This window comes from Hevea brasiliensis, unplaced genomic scaffold (genome assembly GCF_030052815.1).
Source record: "Hevea brasiliensis isolate MT/VB/25A 57/8 unplaced genomic scaffold, ASM3005281v1 Scaf105, whole genome shotgun sequence".
In the NCBI taxonomy this organism is placed as follows: domain Eukaryota; kingdom Viridiplantae; phylum Streptophyta; class Magnoliopsida; order Malpighiales; family Euphorbiaceae; genus Hevea; species Hevea brasiliensis.
The window spans coordinates 1-19,562 of record NW_026614592.1 but is presented as its reverse complement, the minus strand read 5'-3'; the positions used below and the strand labels follow the sequence as shown (position 1 = coordinate 19,562).

At 35.4% G+C, this 19,562-nt stretch overlaps 1 non-coding gene across 1 annotated transcript; it reads left to right on the top strand.

Moving 5' to 3' along the window:
• Nucleotides 1-331: 331 nt before the first annotated feature.
• On the top strand, nucleotides 332-437 carry LOC131176435 (small nucleolar RNA R71). Its single transcript, XR_009146512.1, has one exon. It is a non-coding gene; the product is annotated as a small nucleolar RNA R71 (small nucleolar RNA).
• Nucleotides 438-19,562: the final 19,125 nt, after the last annotated feature.

Below are 19,562 nucleotides of genomic sequence, written 5' to 3'. Positions count from 1 at the left end.
TTCTGAATTCATGTATCCTCCTCCATAGCTATCCTCATGTTGACTATTCATCCCTGCTACATTGGCTTGCATTTTATTAAGCCTCCTTGTGAGCTGATCAAATTGGGCATTTATCATGCTTAGGGCATCCACTTCCATGACCCCTACTGTTCTCCTTGCATTTCCTCTTTCATTTGACCACTCAAAATTATAGTATGCCACCCTCTCTGGAAGTTCAAGTGCTTGTGTCACTATTTTCTCCATTAGGTAACCTTCTGTAGTCGACTCTACTGTGCTCCTTGTAGAGGGTATTAACCCATTATAGAAATTTTATACTAGTAGCCAATCCTCTATGCCATGGCGTGGACATTCCCTCTGCAGGTCCTTATATCTTTCCCATGCGTCATTGATGATTCACCTTCCTTTTGTCTGAAGGTGTTGAGCTCAAGCCTCAGTCTTGCAGTCTTTACAGGTGGGAAGTACCTTGTTAAAAAAGCTTGTGAGAGGTTTTCCCAAGTGGTGAATGTTTCAGCTTGTAACACCCTCACTGTAGCAATTCCGCACATTTTACTGTTTCGGTGACCAATGTCAGTCTTGACAGCTAGAACATTTGGAAAAATATTTAGACTAGTGTGAGGAGTCATAAATAACTCAAATAAGTATAAGAAAAATTAAGAAAAAAATTTAGAAATAAAATACAATGAAGTTAAATGAGCTGGTGCCCTAACGATGGGTAACCCAGTGGGAAGTTGTGGTCCTCTCAATTAGGAGCCCTAAACCTAGGAGAAAATTCATAAAATAATTTTTGGGACTCTAGAGAAGAGTCATTGAGGATTCTATGGCATTAGAATGCCAAAAAAAGGCTTAGAAAAATTTTTCAATCGGTATACACAATTTTAGCTCGTTAAGCCAAACGGAGGGCATTTTGGTCATTTCATCTTCAGAGATGATTTTTGACCAACTTATCCATTTATGCAAGTGAATTATATGACATAAAATATGAACAAATATTGATAAAAATTTATTAAAAATGAATAGCAAGAGAAAGGAGAGAAAATGAAAATAAATCAGATTTATTACCTAATGCTTATGTAAGCATATGGTAATTAAATCCTATGGCCAATCAAAATAAAGAACCATAATTAAAATACATTAAAAATAAAGAAAAGAGGGCAGAAATCTGGAACAAACCAGCAGCCCTCTCTCCCTTACTCAAAATGTCCCATATGCTCTCCCTCACTCCTCCATTAACAAGCTTTCCAAACCTTTATTTCCCTAGTTTTCTTTCAACTAAACCCTAAGTGCCCAACACAAAACCTTACTCTTTTATCTTAGTGAAGCTTTTGAGAGCAAAAGGAAGTAAAGTGGAAGAGTTCTTACAAGCTTGAAAGGTGACTCCATTAGAGGTTAGTGACTAAACTTGCTTTTTTCTCTTTCAATTTATGTTGAAAGAGTGGAATTGAATGTAAATTTACAAGAAAGTTTAGTAAACATCATGTGTATGTTTTGCTTAAAATTTCACTAGCCTTGGGCTTGGTAGGGTTTTGAAAATGTTGCTGACTTATGGTACCCTAGCTGCCCTTAACACTAACCTATTGTATAGGATGGTGAAAGGTAAGTGAATGCATGATTTGAAATGGAATGGGTTAGGGTTTGGGTATGAAATTGAGACTTTGATCATGCAATGGTGAAAGTAGGTTTTTATGGTCAATTAGTGACCATTTGGTTATGTGTGGATGAGAAATGAAGTGGTTTGTTTAGTGGGAATTGAAGTTAGTGTTGCTGCCCTTGGTGACCTACAGGACTGGGCATGAGTACAGCAGGTTTGGGCAGCAATAACTAGAGTTGTAGAGATTCAATTGGTGCAAGGCCAATTGGACATGAAATTAGACACAAAATGGCGCAACTTTGGCGAAGAAACCATGCCCAGAAAACCAAACTAATTTGACCTAAAAACTACCCTATTCTGGGTGACCTGCATTATGCCTGGGTAAAATGACCAAAATGAACAGTGTTTATTCATTTGGTTATAACTCAGTGTAGAAAGGTCTAATGGACCTGAAGTTTTACCAGAAAAATAGCTGAGACATAAACCTATAACTTTCATGAAGAAACCTAACCCAAATTTTGATCATAACATGTTCAAAAGGTGACCTGCATTCATTGCACAAAACACTATAGATTTGGTCAGTCCAGAAAATTTGGGGAGTTGGCAATCCGGCCAGTCATGGTAATCAGGCCATAACTTGAGATACAAAACTCCAAATGGAGTGATCAAAAAAAAAATGTAACTAGAGACAATAAGGAACAACTTTCATGTTGACAACTTTGCCAAATTCCCACTGCAAATATGACTAATGAAACAGTAAATACAAGGCTTGAAATCTGAAAATTTTGAACAACTAACATTAAGCATAGAAATGGTATTGGCAACCAATACCAACAATTTTAGAATGCAAAATGTGGTATGTTGGGAGTATTAAAACCAATGTACCTATTGTCTATGCAAAAGTCAACATTTTTGTTGACTAATGAAATGAATAGTAACACCTAACCTTAAATTTCAAGAATTGTACAATTTAAAAGTGTAACATGCCCTAGTATACCTAGCAAGATTGGTTTGGATAGGTTGGCATGCCAATAGGGTTCTATTAGCAGTACTGCATATGGCTTCATGCCATTCTGTGTTTTATGGCCTCACATGCCATTCTGTGTTATAATGGCCTTTGGCTATGTTGATTGAGTTGTTATACTTGGGTTTTATCCCTGATAATTATTACAGCTTATTAGTTGTTCTGTTGCACACCGGGAGACATAATGTGACCGATGGTGTGATGGTCCGAGATACTTTATACCCAGTGCCAGTTTACCCGTTTATTCAGTCCAGTCGACTAGTATGAGTTACTCGGGCAATTAAAATAACTCTTACCAAATTTTAATTGAATAATACTGTAATAAATATCAGAAATTAAGTCTACCTAAAATGTAAACATACATTCTATATATTTATTTTATTTTAGTTATTTTATTTTATATTGTCACCACTAAGCAGAATTGCTTAGCGCGTCGCTTTTGCCACATGCTGGTACTGGAGACATAGCTGGAGAGTCCAGCAGACCTCAGGCTGGGTGAACTTTCAGATCTGCGCACAGAGTCCAGAGTCACCTCACATTTGAAGTGCATTGGTAGGACATTAGCTTACTTTTGGTATTTTGTATTTTGTAAACTTTTATAATGTATATTATAGACTCATGTAATTCTGTTTTTGATCTAATTATCTATGAACCATGTTCAGTAATAAATTTGGGCACTTCTTATTGAATTGAGTATGATTTGAAACGAATTGAATTTTGAGATATTGAGTCATTTGAGAAATTGTTGAAAATATGTTGGTGGTTGACTGAGATTGAAATTATGATTATATTGGAAGTGTTTTTAACAGATTCAGAAGAACTGTTTTTCCAATTTACAATCGGCACTCTGCTACATTTTCTATAAAATTTACGGAAAATTCATATTAATAAAAAATTATAAATAAATGAATTAAAAAGGGTAAATTATAAAATAAAATATGAATTAGTGCTCCGACACACTGTGTGGCATATCTTGCTCGGTTACACTGTAGACGAGTAAGGGGTGTCATATTTAGTGGTATCAGAGCATCAGTTTAGGCATTTCTAGGCCTAGATAGAGTACATACCGTTGCGTTGCATTTGTAAGTGTTGAGGTGACGCTGATACAGATCTATTTGTTTTGTTATTTTGATTAGGATATGGATCTTGCTTCTCAAAGAGCAGTTGATGAAGAGGTGGAGAGTCATGCTCCACCAAGGGCTGAATCTGGAGGTAGGGGAGAATCTGCTCCACCAGCAACTGAGGCACTTGCCCAACCTCAGTTTGCATTATTCCAGCAAATGACCAAATTTTACCGGCAATTGATGGTGGCAATTCCACTACCATAACCACAACCACAACCTCCACTAGCACCACAAAAGTCCCATCTGGAGAAACAGCGAAAACATGGGGCTGTGGATTTCTTTGGAAAGAAGGAGGATGACCCTATGACAGCAGAAAATTGGTTGGATAGAACAGTCATAGTGTTGAAATAGCTTCATTGCACCCCCGAGCAGAACTTGGAAGGTGCTGTATCCCTACTTCAAGATGATGCATACCAGTGGTGGGACACAATAACCAGTGAGGTGTAACCGGATCAAATCACCTGGGATTACTTCCTTACAGAGTTCAGGAATAAGTATGTCAGTAAAGTGTATTTAGAAGAGAGAAGAAGAGAATTTATCAGTCTGAGATGGAGGTAACTATCAGTGGTAGAGTATGAGTGAGAATTCATCAGACTGAGCCGGTATGGGAAGGAGATAGTCCCTACAGAGGCAGAGAGGTGCAAAAGGTTCGAAGAAGAGCTCAATGACAATATCAAAGTCATGATAATAGCATTGAAGATCACAGATTTTGCCAAATTAGTAGATGTTGCATCAAAAGTAGAAAGAGTCCGAATAAATGAGAAAAATAGAAGACAAAGACAGCAGAAGAGGGGTCCAGGCCAGCCCAGTTCATTCTCTGCTCCTAGTAAGAAGAGTAAGGGTCCTCTTGCTCAGGGTTCAGGACAACCACAAGGTCGAGTCATCCAGTGGCTGCACCACGCTTTACACCTAGGAGAGGCCAGTCTACACCAACAGTGGGCAGCTCTTCAGGAACGATGCTCAGGGGACCAGCCCTAGCATCTTTTGCCTGTCCATACTGCCAGAAGTGGCATAAGGGCGACTGTTAGCGAGTTACTAGTGCATGCTTACAGTGTGGATCTAAAGAACATCAGATAAAAAATTGTCTGAAGAGGACTACTACAGTTGCCCCAACACAAGCTGATAGGCCTACCCTTGCACCTCAAAAGGGTAGGAAGTCCAGTAAATCTAAGGCAGCTGGTCCAATACTGAGGCCTGCATCTGAGTCAGCTGAGAGGCCAGAGGTTAGAGTACCTGCCAGAGCCTATGCCATAAGAGCTCAGGAGGAGCAAGATGTCTCGGACGTCATCAGGGGTATGTTCTCCCTCTACAACACATCTGTGCATGCATTGGTGGATCCAGGATCCACTCATTCATATATCTACATCAAACTACACGTAGAGAGGGGAGTTTCAGTAGAGAAGAGTGATCAAGACATTTGGTCACAAATCCACTAGGCCACAGTGTGGTAGTGAATAAGGTGTATAAAGGTTGCCTGTTGAGGATTCAAGGGTATGAATTCTCGGCAAACCTAATTGAATTGCCCTTCCATGAGTTTGACGTGATTTTGGGAATGGACTGGTTGTCACGTCATCAGGCAATAGTTGATTGCAAATTGAAGAGGATTTCTCTGAAAACTTCTGAGGGTAATGAGATTATTGTTGTGGGTGAAAGGATAGATTTCCTGTCCAATGTTGTCTCAGCCACAATTGCAAGAAGATGGATGAGAAAAGGCTGGGAAGCTTACCTAGCACACGTGGTTGATATTAGGCAAGCTAAGCCGAACCTGTGTGATATACCCACAGTAAGAGACTTCCCAGATGTATTTCCTAAAGAATTGCCTAGTTTACCACCAGAAAGGGAAGTTAAATTTGCTATTGAAGTAATGCCGGGTACAACACCAATTTCTATTGCCACTTATAGGATGGCACCCACTGAATTGAGGGAGTTGAAAATTCAGTTGTAGGAGTTACTTAATAAGGGGTTCATACGCCCCAGTGTGTCACCATGGGGAGCTTCGGTGCTGTTTGTGAAGAAGAGGGATGGAACCTTGACATTGTGTATTGATTACCGACAGTTGAACAAAGTAACTGTGAAGAATAAATATTCGTTGCCCAGAATTGACGATCTATTTGATCAGTTAAAGGGAGCCGATGTATTTTCAAAAATTAATCTCAGATCAGGGTATCATCAGTTAAGGGTAAAGGATGCAGATGTGTCAAAAACTGCATTCAGAGCCCGGTATGGACATTATGAATTCCTAGTGATGCCATTTGGGTTAACAAATGCACCTGTAGCATTTATGGAACTTATGAACCTTATCTTCCATCCATATTTATATCGATTTGTAGTGGTTTTTATTGATGATATTCTGGTGTATTCTAAGACTAGGGAAGAACATGATGAACATTTGAGGATTGTTTTGCAAACCCTGCAAGAAAAGAAGCTATATGCTAAGCTGTCCAAGTGTGACTTCTAGATGAGTGAAATCTCCTTCCTTGGACACATAGTATCAGCTGAAAGGATTAGAGTGGATCCCAAAAAGATAGAAGCAGTGATGGAATGGAAGCCTCCCAGAAATACAACTGAGGTTAGAAGTTTCTTGGGACTAGCTGGGTATTACAGAAGATTTGTGAAGGGGTTCTCTCTCATAGCTGCTCCAATGACTAAGTTGTTACACAAAAATGTGAAATTTGGCTGGAATGACAAGTGCCAAGCCAGTTTTGAGAGGCTAAAGGCTTTGTTGACAGAAGCACCAGTGTTAACACAGCCAGTGTCAGGAAAAGATTTTGTGGTCTACAGTGATGCCTCGCATAATGGGTTAGGGTGTGTATTGATACAAGAGGAGAAAGTGGTCGCCTATGCTTCCAGGCAGTTAAGGCCACATGAACAGAACTACCCCACTCATGATCTAGAGTTAGCAGCAATTATCTTCACATTGAAGATATGGAGGCATTATTTGTATGGTGAAAAATACTACATCTATACAGACCACAAAAGTCTGAAATACTTGCCAACCCAGGAGGAGCTCAATCTTAGACAGAGGCGATGATTGAGTTCCTGAAGGACTATGATTGTGTAATAGATTACCATTTTGGGAAGGCAAATGTAGTTGCTGATGCCTTGAGTAGAAAGTCCATCACAACTTTAAGATCACTAAATGCTCATCTATCCTTAGCTCAAGATGGAGCTATTTTGGCTAAGTTACAAGTGAGGCCATACCTGCTACAGCAGATACAAGATGGGCAAAAGGCAGATGAAAAATTAATGGCTATTGTGGGTAAAATTCCAGAGGGAAAGGAAACTGATAATGAGGTGAAAGCAGATGGGTGTCTGTACTACAGAGGAAGAGTGTGTGTACCAAATGATAGGAAACTAAAGACTAGTATTCTGAAAGAAGCACACACTAGTGTTTATGCTATGCACCCGAGAAACACAAAAATGTATAATGATTTGAAGCTTCATTATTGGTGGCCTAGTATGAAGAGGGATATAGCTGACTATGTAACTAAGTGTTTGACATGTCAGCAAGTTAAAGTAGAACATCAAGTTCCATCAGGATTGCTACAGCCTATAAGCATACCTGAATCGAAATGGGACCGGGTCACTATGGATTTTATTAGTGGTCTACCTCTCACCCAGAAGAAGCATGATGCAGTATGGGTGATAATGGATAGATTAATGAAGTCAGCACTTTTTCTGCCAGTTAGGATTGACTATTCACTGAAGAAGCTAGCACAATTGTATATCAGTGAGATAGTTAGACTGTATGGAATCCCACTTTCCATCATATCTGATCGAGACCCAAGGTTTACATCGAGATTTTGGAAAAAGTTATAAGAAGCCTTGGGCACACAACTCCACGTTAGCACCGTTTTCATCCTCAGACGGATGGACAGTCGGAATGAGTAATCCAGGTAAACCTAAAAACTAATTGAATTTTTATAACTAATAAATTGAAATGATAGTAACAATGTGAATTATGTGATAGATCCTTGAGGATATCTTGAGAAGTTGTGTTATTGAGTTTGAGGGGAGTTGGTATAGATATCTCCCACTGGCAGAATTCGCATATAACAATAGCTACCAAGCTAGCATTCAAATGGCCCCGTATGAAGCACTGTATGGGAGGAAGTGTAGAACCCCAGTGTGTTGGAATGAATTGGGCAAAGATAAGCTGGTAGGACCAGACCTGGTGAAATAGATTGAGGAGAAAGTGAATATAATCAAAGCTAACTTGAATGTTGCCTCAGATAGACAAAAATCTTATGCCGACTTAAAGAGAAAAGAGATAGAGTATGCAGTTGGTGACAAAGTATTTCTCAAAGTCTCACCGTGGAAGAAAGTATTGAGATTTGGAAGAAAGGGTAAGTTAAGCCCTAGGTTCATTGGCTCATATAAAGTCATTGAACGTGTGGGACTAGTGGCCTATCGGCTAGCTTTACCACCAGAACTAGATAAGATCCATAATATATTCCATGTGTCTATGTTAAGAAGATACCGCTCAGACCCTTCACATGTCATCACTATGGAAGAGATTGAAATCCAACCGAATTTGACATATACAGAAGAACCTGTACGGATACTGGCTCGAGAAGTGAAGGAACTAAGGAATAAACAAATTCCACTAGTGAAAGTACTTTGGAGGCACCATAATACCGAGGAGGCAACTTGGGAAAGTGAAGAGACGATGAGGCAATAGTTCCCTCAACTGTTTACACCAGGTAACTTTCAAGGATGAAATTTTTGTTAGAGAGGAAGAATTGTAACACCCTCACTATAGCAATTCCACACATTCTACTGTTCCGATGACCGGTGTCAATCTGGACAGTTAGAACGTCTGGAAAAATATTCAGACTAGAGTGAGGAGTTATAAATAACTCAAATAAGTATAAGAAAAATCAAGAAAAAAATTTAGAAATAAAATACAACCAAGTTAATTGAGCTGGTGCCCTAACGATGGGTAACCCAGTAAGAAGTTGCGGTCCTTACAACTAGGAGCCCTAAACCCAGGAGAAAATTCATAAAATAATTTTTGAGACTCCAGAGAAGAGTCATTGAGGATTCTATGGCATTAGAATGCCAAGAAAAGGCTTAGAAAAATTTTTCAATCGGTACACACAATTTTAGCTCATTAAGCAAAACGGAGGGCATTTTGGTCATTTCATCTTCAGAGATGATTTTTGAACAACTTGTCCATTTATGTAAGTGAATTATATGATATAAAATATGAACAAATATTGATGAAAAATTTATTAAAAATGAATAGCAAGAGAAAAGAAAGAAAATGAAAATAAATGGGATTTATTACCTAATGCTTATGTAAGCATGAGGTAATTAAATCCTATGGCCAATCAAAATAAAGAACCACAATTAAAATACATTAAAAATAAAGAAAAGTGGGCAGAAATCTGGAACAAACCAGCAGCCTTCTCTCCCTTCTTCAAAATGTCCCATATGCTCTCCCTCACTCCTCTATTAACAAGCTTTCCAAACCTTCATTTCCCTAGTTTTCTTCCAATTAAGCCCTAAGTGCCCAACACAAAACCTTACTCTTTTATCTTAATGAAGCTTTTGGGAGCAAAAAGAAGTAAAGTGGAAGAGTTCTTACAAGCTTGAAAGGTGACTTCATGAGAGGTTAGTGACTAAACTTGCTTTTTCTCTTTCAATTTATGTTGAAGGAGTGAAATTGAATGTAAATTTACAAGAAAGTTTAGTAAACATTATTTGTATGTTTTGCTTAAAATTTCAGTAGCCTTGGGCTTGGTAGGGTTTTGAAAATTTTTCTGAATTAAAATGGTACCCTAGCTGCCCTTAACACTAACCTATTATTTAGGATGGTGAAAGGTAAGTGAATGCATGATTTGAAATGGAATGGGTTTGGGTTTGGGTATGAAATTGAGACTTTGATCATGAAATAGTGAAAGTAGGTTTTAATGGTCAATTAGTGACCATTTGGTTATGTGTGGATGAGAAATGAAGTGGTTTGTTTAGTGGGAATTGAAGTTAGTGTTGCTGCCCTTGGTGACCTGCAGGACTGGGCATGAGTCTAGTAGGTTTGGGCAGTAATAAATGAAGTTTTAGAGGTTCAATTGGTGCAAAGACAATTGGACATGAAACTAGACACAAAATGGCACAACTTTGGTGAAGAAACCATGCCCAGAAAACCAAACTAAGTTGATCTAAAAACTGCCCTAATCTAGGTGACCTGCATTATGCCTGGGTAAAATGACCAAATGAATAGTGTTTATTCATTTGGTCATAACTCAGTGTAGAAAGGTCCAATGGACCTGAAATTTTACCAGACAATAGCTGAGACATAGATCTACAACTTTCATGAAGAAACTAACCCAAATTTTGACCATAACATGTTCAAAAGGTGACCTGCATTCACTGCACAAAACACTGTAGGTTTGGTCAGTCCAGAAAATTTGGGGAGTTGGCAATCCGGCCAGTCATTCAACTCCAAATGGAGTGATCTAAAAAAAGAAATGTAACTAGATACAATAAGGAACAAATTTTATGTTGACAACTTTGCCAAATTCTCACTGCAAAAATGACTAATGGAACAGTAAATACAAGGCTTAAAATCTAAAAATTTTGAACACCTAACATTAAGCATAGAAATGGTATTGGCAACCAATACCAACAAATTTAGAATGCAAAATGTGGTATGTTGGGAGTATTAAAACCAATGTACCTATTGTTTATGCAAAAGTCAACATTTTTTTTTGACTAATGAAATGAATAGTAACACCTAACCTTAAATTTCAAGAATTGTACAATTTAAAAGCGTAACATGCCCCTAGTATACCTAGCAAGATTGGTTTGGATAGGTTGGCATGCCAATAAGGTTCTATTAGCACTATTGCATATGGCTTCATGCCATTCTGTGTTTTATGGCCTCACGTGCTATTCTATATTATAATAGCCTTTGGCTATGTTGATTAAGTTGTTATACTTGGGTTTTATCCCTGATAATTATTACAGCTTATTAGTTGTTCTGTTGCACACTAGGAGGCACAATGTGACCGATGGTGTGATGGTACAAGGTACTTGATACCCAGTGCTAGTTTACCCGTTTATCCAGTCCAGTCAACTAGTATGGGTTACTCGAGCAATGAAAATAAATCTTACCAAATTTTAATCGAATAATACTGCAATAAATGCCATAAATTAAGTCTACCTAAAATGTAAACATACATTCTGCATATTTATTTTATTTTAGTTATTTTATTTTATATTATCACCACTAAGCAGATTGCTTAGCGCATCGCTTTTGCCACGCGTAGGTACTGGAGACATAGCTAGGGAGTCCAGCAGACCTCAGACCGGGTGAACTTTCAGATCTGCACACAGAGTCCAGAGTCACCTCACATTTGCAGTGCATTGGTAGGACATTAGGTTACTTTTGGTATTTTGTATTTTGTAAACTTTTGTAATGTATAGTATAAACTCATGTAATTATGCTTTTGATGTAATTATCTATGAACCATGTTCAGTAATAAATTTGAGCACTTCTTATTGAATTGAGTATGATTTAAAACGAATTGAATTTCGAGATATTGAAGTCATTTGAGAAATTATTGATAATATATTGGTGGTTGACTGAGATTGAAATTATGATTATATTGGAAGTGTTTTTAACAGATTTAGAAGAACTATTTTTCTAATTTACAGCCGGCACTCTGCTGATTTTTTATAAAATTTGCGAAAAAATTAGATTAATAAAAAATTGTAAATAAATGAATTAAAAAGGGTAAATTATAAAATAAAATATGAATTGGTGCTCCGACACACTGTGTGGCATATCTTGCTTGGCTACACTGTAGATGGATAAGGGGTGTCACACAGCTAGTTGAAAAAGTGACCACTTCCTTCTCTATCTCGGAGGGAGAACGGGAATGCTCTGAGTCTTATGGCTTGATCAAAAACTCCATTCATCTTGAATGTGTCACGAAGGGCAAGAAAGCACTGAATGTGATAATGTGGATCTCTTGTTGGTGAACCTCCGAACTGGGTTTGTCGAATCATTTGAAGCCATGCTGGTTTTAACTCAAAGTTATTGGCTTCCACTATGGGTCTTATGACACTGGGCTGAAATCCTTGGACAGATAGAGCTCCGTAGTCTCTCAAGAGTCCTGGCCTATCATTATTATCGGCCATGGTTGGAATTTCACGATCTTCTTGATCCTGCTCTTGGTGTTTCCTTTCCCTCTTGATGGCTCTCAGAGTTCTGCCTATCTTTGGATCGTAGTCCAAAATTTCTTCTTATGGCCTTGTTCTGGTCATATACCAGGTCAAGCACCTAAGAGAAAAGAAAAGAAATAAAACAAATCAAATAAAATTAGATAATAAATATTATAGCCTAAATCAACTAAATTGCCTATCGCTCGATATTACTAAAGCCAAAATCTCCGGCAACGGCGCCAAAAACTTGTTTCACTGGTTTTACAATCTCGCAAGTGCACGGATCGCTAACAAGTAATAGAGTGATCAGTAAAGTATCGCTCTCACGAGGAGTTTGATTAGTAAGTACCAATCTACACAGTATTTTTGACTGTTTAGGCTGTCAAATACTGAGGGAATGAAGTTTGTTTATTTAAACACTAGAATGGTAAACTTAAAACTAATCAATCTATTTTGAAACAATTCCAGAATTAAGATTTCTCACTTGAACCTTACTATGGATATTAACTTGTTTATTTATTGGGTTGAAAATCATTTTCCTTGATGGAAATTAATCCTAAGGTATCATAAGTCCTCTCTCAAGGCACCTAGGGTGTGTTTTAATTAACTTAAACCCGAATTTTATAGCGATCAAATTAATTAAAATCCTTTAAGATCTTTGACCAATTTTGAAATTCCACAAAGGTATCACCCTATGTCTAGGTCAGAATTCCTAGGTTTAAAATCTTGATTTTCTAATATTAATCTTCACCTTTCAGTCCTTCAATTAATATCTATAATCAATACTAAGTGGGTACCAACACATAGCCTGCATTAAGATCACAAGAAATTAAATCAAGGAACAAATCTCAAATCCAATAAATAAAACTTAATGTTAATCCATAATAATGATTACAAGCATTACTCTCCCAATTCTAGAATATGAAAACTACTCACTCATGATGAGTTTAGCAAACATCATGATAAATAAAAATAAAGGCAGTAAAAAGAAATCGTCTAGAAGAAATAAAGTAATAAAAATCAGTTTAAGGAAATGGAATGAAAGAACCAAAGAGGGTTTGCAGCTTTGATCTTGTGGAACTTCGGCTAAAAAACTCCTCTTGATACTAATATTCTTCTGCTTAAGACGGCTGGTGAGATTTCATAGGCGAATCCTCTTTAAAACTTCTAAAAAGTGCTGTAAAAGGATTGATCTCCCCCCCCCCCCCCCCTCATTTTTTTATGTTTTCTGCTTCTATTTATAATAGTTATTATAGGGTTAGGTCATTTTTTAGTCTAAAAGGGTTTACGAGTCTGATTTGAATCAGTAAATAAGAGTTGCAATTCGGGTTAGAAAACTGGCTGCCACATAGTACATAGCCCGTGTGTCACCACACGGCCCTGATCCGTGTAACTTACTGGAGTGGAATTGCAAAGTCTTGCCTTGGCATAGAGAGTTACACGGGTCTGCGGTGGCTACACGGGCGTGGTCACACAAGTCGTGTACTTTTGTTCTCAGAAAATTCTTCAAGCTGGTGCCCGACAGAGACTTACACGGGTCCCTGCAGATTAAACGGTTCTAATTACACGACCTGTGTACTTTCATTTCTCCATTGGCTTTCTGGCTTTCTTCTGATAGAGAATTGTTAGTAGTATGCCCTAGAGCATATCATTTAGTATGTATCTTGTACATATTTTATTAACAAAAGGCATTTTCACTTTTCCATTTACATAATATATTTATGTGTGATAGAAAAGGTCCATTGATATTTTCTTAGAAATTCTATTCTTAAGTTGTTAAGAATATGAGTGACAGTATTTTTAGCACAAAGTATCATAAATTGGTTCATAATCGAGGATACTTCACAATAAGGACATGACTTATCCAAAAAGATTGTAATCATGTATATTCCCTAGTTATTTATATGAGATGAAAATAAGATGGAATAGTGAGTCTCATGCCATATAACAAACATGATAAGCACTTATACATGATAATTAGGCCGAACTAGTGACATTTATGATGTGCACATGGAGTTTAATCTTGTCAATGTATTATCATAAATTATATCAGTGCATATAATCTTTAAACCTAAGATAGCATTGTTATCTTGTATATAGGTGGTTTGAGTTTGATACTGCTTTCATACTTGTACTATGTATGGGTATATGGGCATGTGTTGGCTCCTACTAGTTATATATGGAGGTAGGTGTTGATCAAAATTGAATCTGTTCCTCTAAGTAAATAGGGATAAAATCCTATGTTCATTTAATTGCTCTTGATTTTTCAAGTTCCTAGCCAGGACAGATAGATTTAATCAGAAAAGAGTTTCTGATGAGAAAATCTTTTTAATCAAGAACTGGAATTAAAAGAGAACATAATATTCATAGCAAATGGGGTTTGACAAAAACCATGACTCCAGCTTGAATTGGAATTTTATAACAGAGAGATTCTAGTGCATGGTAACATATGATTATAGGTTCATTTAAGAAAAACCTTATTACTAATTGGGTTGCCATGGCATGCTATGCTAGGTGTTAACCATGGTTTATGAGGTGCATAAAATGATTTAGAGAAATCATTTATGATAAGAAAGAGTTCTGATGATATTAAGAGTTGATATCATGTCTCATTGCTTATTAGTGATGAGCCTAGTAAGTCACACACATACACAAGTAATCACCAAATTAAATATTATTTAATTAATTAATTAATTAAATAGTTTAATTGATTAATTAAATAGGTTTGATTTGCAATTAGATTGCAAAGTCCCCAGCATGACTTGAAACTAAATCTAGATTATTAGATGTATAGTATAAGTTAAATTTATATTTAAAGTGTTTAAATATGAATTTAATTAATGAGAAATTAATTAATAGAGATTAATTAATTAATTTATATTTGATATAAATTGATTAAAAGAAGAGAAATAATTATTTTGGGTTGAGAACTCAAAATTAAGACACAGGGGCATTTTGGTCATTTCATAGGGTGACATGTGGCATCATGAGATGGTGACACATGACATTACACATAAGCTTGCCAAATGTCTTTTAATCATGTTAGATGATTAAAATTAAAATTAAATATAGGTTTGACACTTGGCACAATGTGATTGGGTCAATTAAACCTAGAGCCAATCAGAAGGTGACATGTGGCAAGGGTTTTAAGTGGTGACCTAGCTATATAAGTGTAAGGATGAAAGAACAAAACACAACCAGCTGCTGCCTCCCTTTGTGCTGCCACCCCTGAGGCTGCCATCCTCTCTTCTTCTTCATCTCTCATTAATTCCAAGAGATTAGCAAACAATCTCTTGAATTAACAATACTAGAAATTGTTTTTAGCGTTCTATTTACATCTCAAATCTCTCAAAAGGCAAAACTTAATTTTCTAATTCATAGAAAAATCTTTAGAAGCTGTTCAAGGGCTGCCATATGTTATCTTGGTGTGGACAAGCTAGAGGGACAACATCTGGTGTCCTAAAGACGCATCCTAAAGGTGCCAAACACACTGCAGTGCATCAAGAGGTTAGTGCACTTGTTCTGATCTAATCTAGGGTTCTAAAATTAATCTGATTAATTCTACATTCTTAAATGGCAAATATAGATCCAAAAAAATATTAAAAGAGTTTTAATATGTTGTTTATCATTGAAATCAAATAGATAAAAATGAATCTTGCATGATGCATGTGACCCTAGGTGAAAAATTTTTGAATTCAATGATATAAACTTGTGTTTTTCATGCTTCCACTCCTTCAATTGGTATCAGAGCCACTATATTTTCCATTTAGATTATTCAATATGAGATTGATTGTGTGATTTGATCAAAAGTTGATCAATTCATTGCTGGTTTGAATGAACAAGGTGGCAGCATGGTGGAGTGCACCATGGGTGTGCATGGTTTGGCACCTCCCATGGTGTGCGCAAGGTTTGGCTTTTTAATTTGCAATTGTTGTATGATCTAAAAGCTCATCCTATGTCTAATTAAATTGTTTAATTAGAGTTTTAGTCAGACAATTAAATTTTGATTCAAATCTGAATTTTAAAAGTTGTTTGAATGTGATTCAAATATGAATTTTTAAAGTTGTTTGAATCATATTCAAATCTGAATTTTTAAAGTTGTTTGAATAATATTCAAATTTGAATTTTTAAAAATTGTTCGAATGTGATTCAAATCTAATTTTTAAAATTGTTTGAATGTGATTCAAATCTGATTTTTTAAGGTTGTTTGAATGTGATTCAAATATGAATTTTTAATTGTTTGAATGTGATTGAAATCTGAATTTTTAAATTTGTTTGAATCATATTCAAATCTGGACTTTTTAAGTTGACTATGAGATATTCAATTTAATTTAAGTATGTATGTTTTATTTAATTATTAAATAGTGATATGCATGATGGATGATCATGGACTATAAAAGACCAATGTGATTGGATTTATTTCTTTTATGTTTCTTTGGGATTGTAAATTAATTTTATTTTATTTTAATTTATTTTGGGCATGTATTATTAAGGTTGTAATAATTTTGTGTTGTAATTTCATTTATTTAAGTTCTTGTAAATTCGCCTTGGTATGCCAAGGATTACTATGTAATTGGATTGCAAGGAGATCAATGAGGTCAAGAGCATTGGTAGTGTTAGTAGCATGCCCTAGAGCATATCATTTAGTATGTATCTTATACATGTTTTATTAATAAAAGGCATTTTCAATTTTCCATTTACATAATATATTTATGTGTAATAGAAAAGGTCCATTGATATTTTGTTAGAAATTCTATTCTTAAGTTGTTAAGAATATGAGTGACAGTATTTCTATCACAAAGTATCACAAATAGGTTCACAATCGAGGATACTTCACAATAAGGACATGACTTATCAAGAAAGATTGTATTCATATTTGTTTTCAAGTTATTTATATGAGATATAAATAAGATGGAATGGTGAGTCTCATGCCATATAACAAACATGATAGGCACTTGTACATGATAAGTAGGTCGAACCAGTGACATTTATGACAAGCACATAGAGTTTACTCTTGTCAATGTATTGTCATAAATCATATTAGTGCATATAATCTTTAGACCTGAGATAGCACAGCTATCTTGTATATAGGTGGTTTGAGTTTGATACTGCTTTCATACTTGTGCTATGTATGGGTATATGGGCATTTGTTGCCTCTTACTAGTTATATATGGAGGTAAGTGTTGATTAAGATGGAATCTATTCCTCTAAGTAAATAGGGATAAAATCCTATGTTCATTTAATTGTTCTTGATGTTTCAAGTTCCTAGCCAGGACAGATAGATTTATTCAGAAAGAGTTTCTGATGAGAAAATCTTTTTAATCAAGAACTGGAATTAAAAGAGAATATAATATTCATAGCAAATGGAGTTTGACATAAACAATGACTCCAGCTTTAGTTGGGATTTTATAACAGAGAGATTCAAGTGCATGCTAACATACGATTATAGGTCCATTTAATGTAAACCTTATTACTGATTGGGTGGCCATGGCATGCTATGCTAGGTGTTAACCATGGTCTATGAGGTGCATAAAATGATTTAGAGAAATCATTTATGGTAAGAAAGAGTTCTGATGATATTAAGAGTTGATATCATATCTCATTGCCAATTAGTAATGAGCCTAGTAAGTCACACACATACACAAGTAATTACCAAATTAAATATGATTTAATTAATAAATTAAAGAGTTTAATTGATTAATTAAATCGGTTTGGTTTGCAATTAGATTGCAAAGTCCCTAGCATGACTTGAAACCAAATCTAGATTATTGGATGTACAGTATAAGTTAAATTTATATTTAAAGTGTTTAAATATGAATTTAATTAATGAGAAATTAATTAATAAAGATTAATTAATTGATTTGTAATTGATATAAATTGATTAAAAGAAGAGAAATAGTTATTTTGGGTTGAGAACTCAAAATGAAGACATAGGGTATTTTGGTCATTTCACAGGGTGACATGTGGCACAATGAGATGGTGACACATGGCACTACACATAAGCTTGTCATATGTCTTTTAATCATGTAAGGTGATTAAATTCATGATTAAATATAGGTTTGACACTTGTCACAATGTGATTGGGTCAATTAAAACCTAGAGACAATCAGAAGGTGACATGTGGCAAGGGTTTTAAGTGATGACCTAGCTATATAAGTATTGTTATGAAAGAGTAAAATGTGTGGGCTGCTATTTTTCTTTGGTGCCGCCACCCAAAGAACATCTCCCCTCTCTTCTTCTTCATCTCTCATCAATTCAAAGAGATTAGCCATCAATTTCTTGAATTAAAACTACTAGAAATTGTTTCTAGCGCCCTATTTACATCCAGAATCTCTCAAAAGGCAAAACTTGATTTTCTAATTCATAAAAAAGCTTTAGAAGCTGTTCAAGGGCTGCCATAGGTGATCTTGGTGTGGACAAGCTAGAGGGACGACATCTGGTGTCCTAAAGATGCATCCCAAAGGTGTCAAACACATTGCAGTGTATCAAGAGGCTAGTGCACTTATTCTTGATCTAATCTAGGATTCTAAAATTAATCTGATTAATTTTAAAATCTTAAATGGCAAATACAGATCCAAAAACATATTAAAAGAGTTTTAATATGTTGTTTATCATTAAAATCAAATAGATAAAAATAAATCTTGCATGATGCATGTGACCCTAGGTGAAAATTTTTGAATTCAATGGTATAAACTTGTGTTTTTCATGCTGCTCCTTCAATTGGTATTAGAGCCACTATATTTGCCATTTAGATTGTTGATTATATGATTTAATTGTGAGATGATTTATCCGCTGGTTGCAATTGATGTGTGGTGGCATGCTTGATGAACTCTAACATGGTGCGCATGGTTTGGGTTTCATGGGTGGTGCAAGGTTTAGCTTTTTAATTCTGCAATTGTTGTATGATCTCAGGCCTATCATATGACTAATTAAAGTGTTTAATTAGTAGTTTTAATCACATAATTAAATTTTGATTCAAATCAGAATTTTAAAAATTGTTTGAATGTGATTCAAATCTAAATTTTAAAAGTTGTTTGAATGTGATTCAAATCTGAATTTTTAAAGTTGTTTGAATCATATTTAAATCTGATTTTTTAAAGTTGTTTGAATAATATTCAAATCTGAATTTTTAAAAATTGTTTGAATGTGATTCAAATCTGATTTTTAAAAATTGTTTGAATGTGATTCAAATCTGAATTTTTAAGGTTGTTTGAATGTGATTCAAATCAGAATTTTTTAAATTTGTTTGAATGATATTCAAATCTGAATTTTTAAATTTGATTGAATCATATTCAAATCTGATTTTAAAGTTGAATATGAGATATTCAATTTAATTTAAGTATGTATGTTTTATTTAATTGTTAAATTGTAATATGCATGATGGATGATCATGGACTATAAAAGGCCAATGTGATTGGATTTATTTCTTTTATGTTTCTTTGGGATTGTAAATTAATTAATTTATTTTAATTTATTTTGGGCATGTATTATTAAGGTTGTAATAATTTTGGGTTGTAATTTCATTTATTGGATTGCAAGAAGTTCAAGGAGGTCAAGAGCATTGGTGGGACAAATGGGAGGAATTCAAGATCAAGTGTTAATTATGTACTCCTTCAAAGAAACTCTTGTAAAATGAATGAATGAAATGCACCTAGAA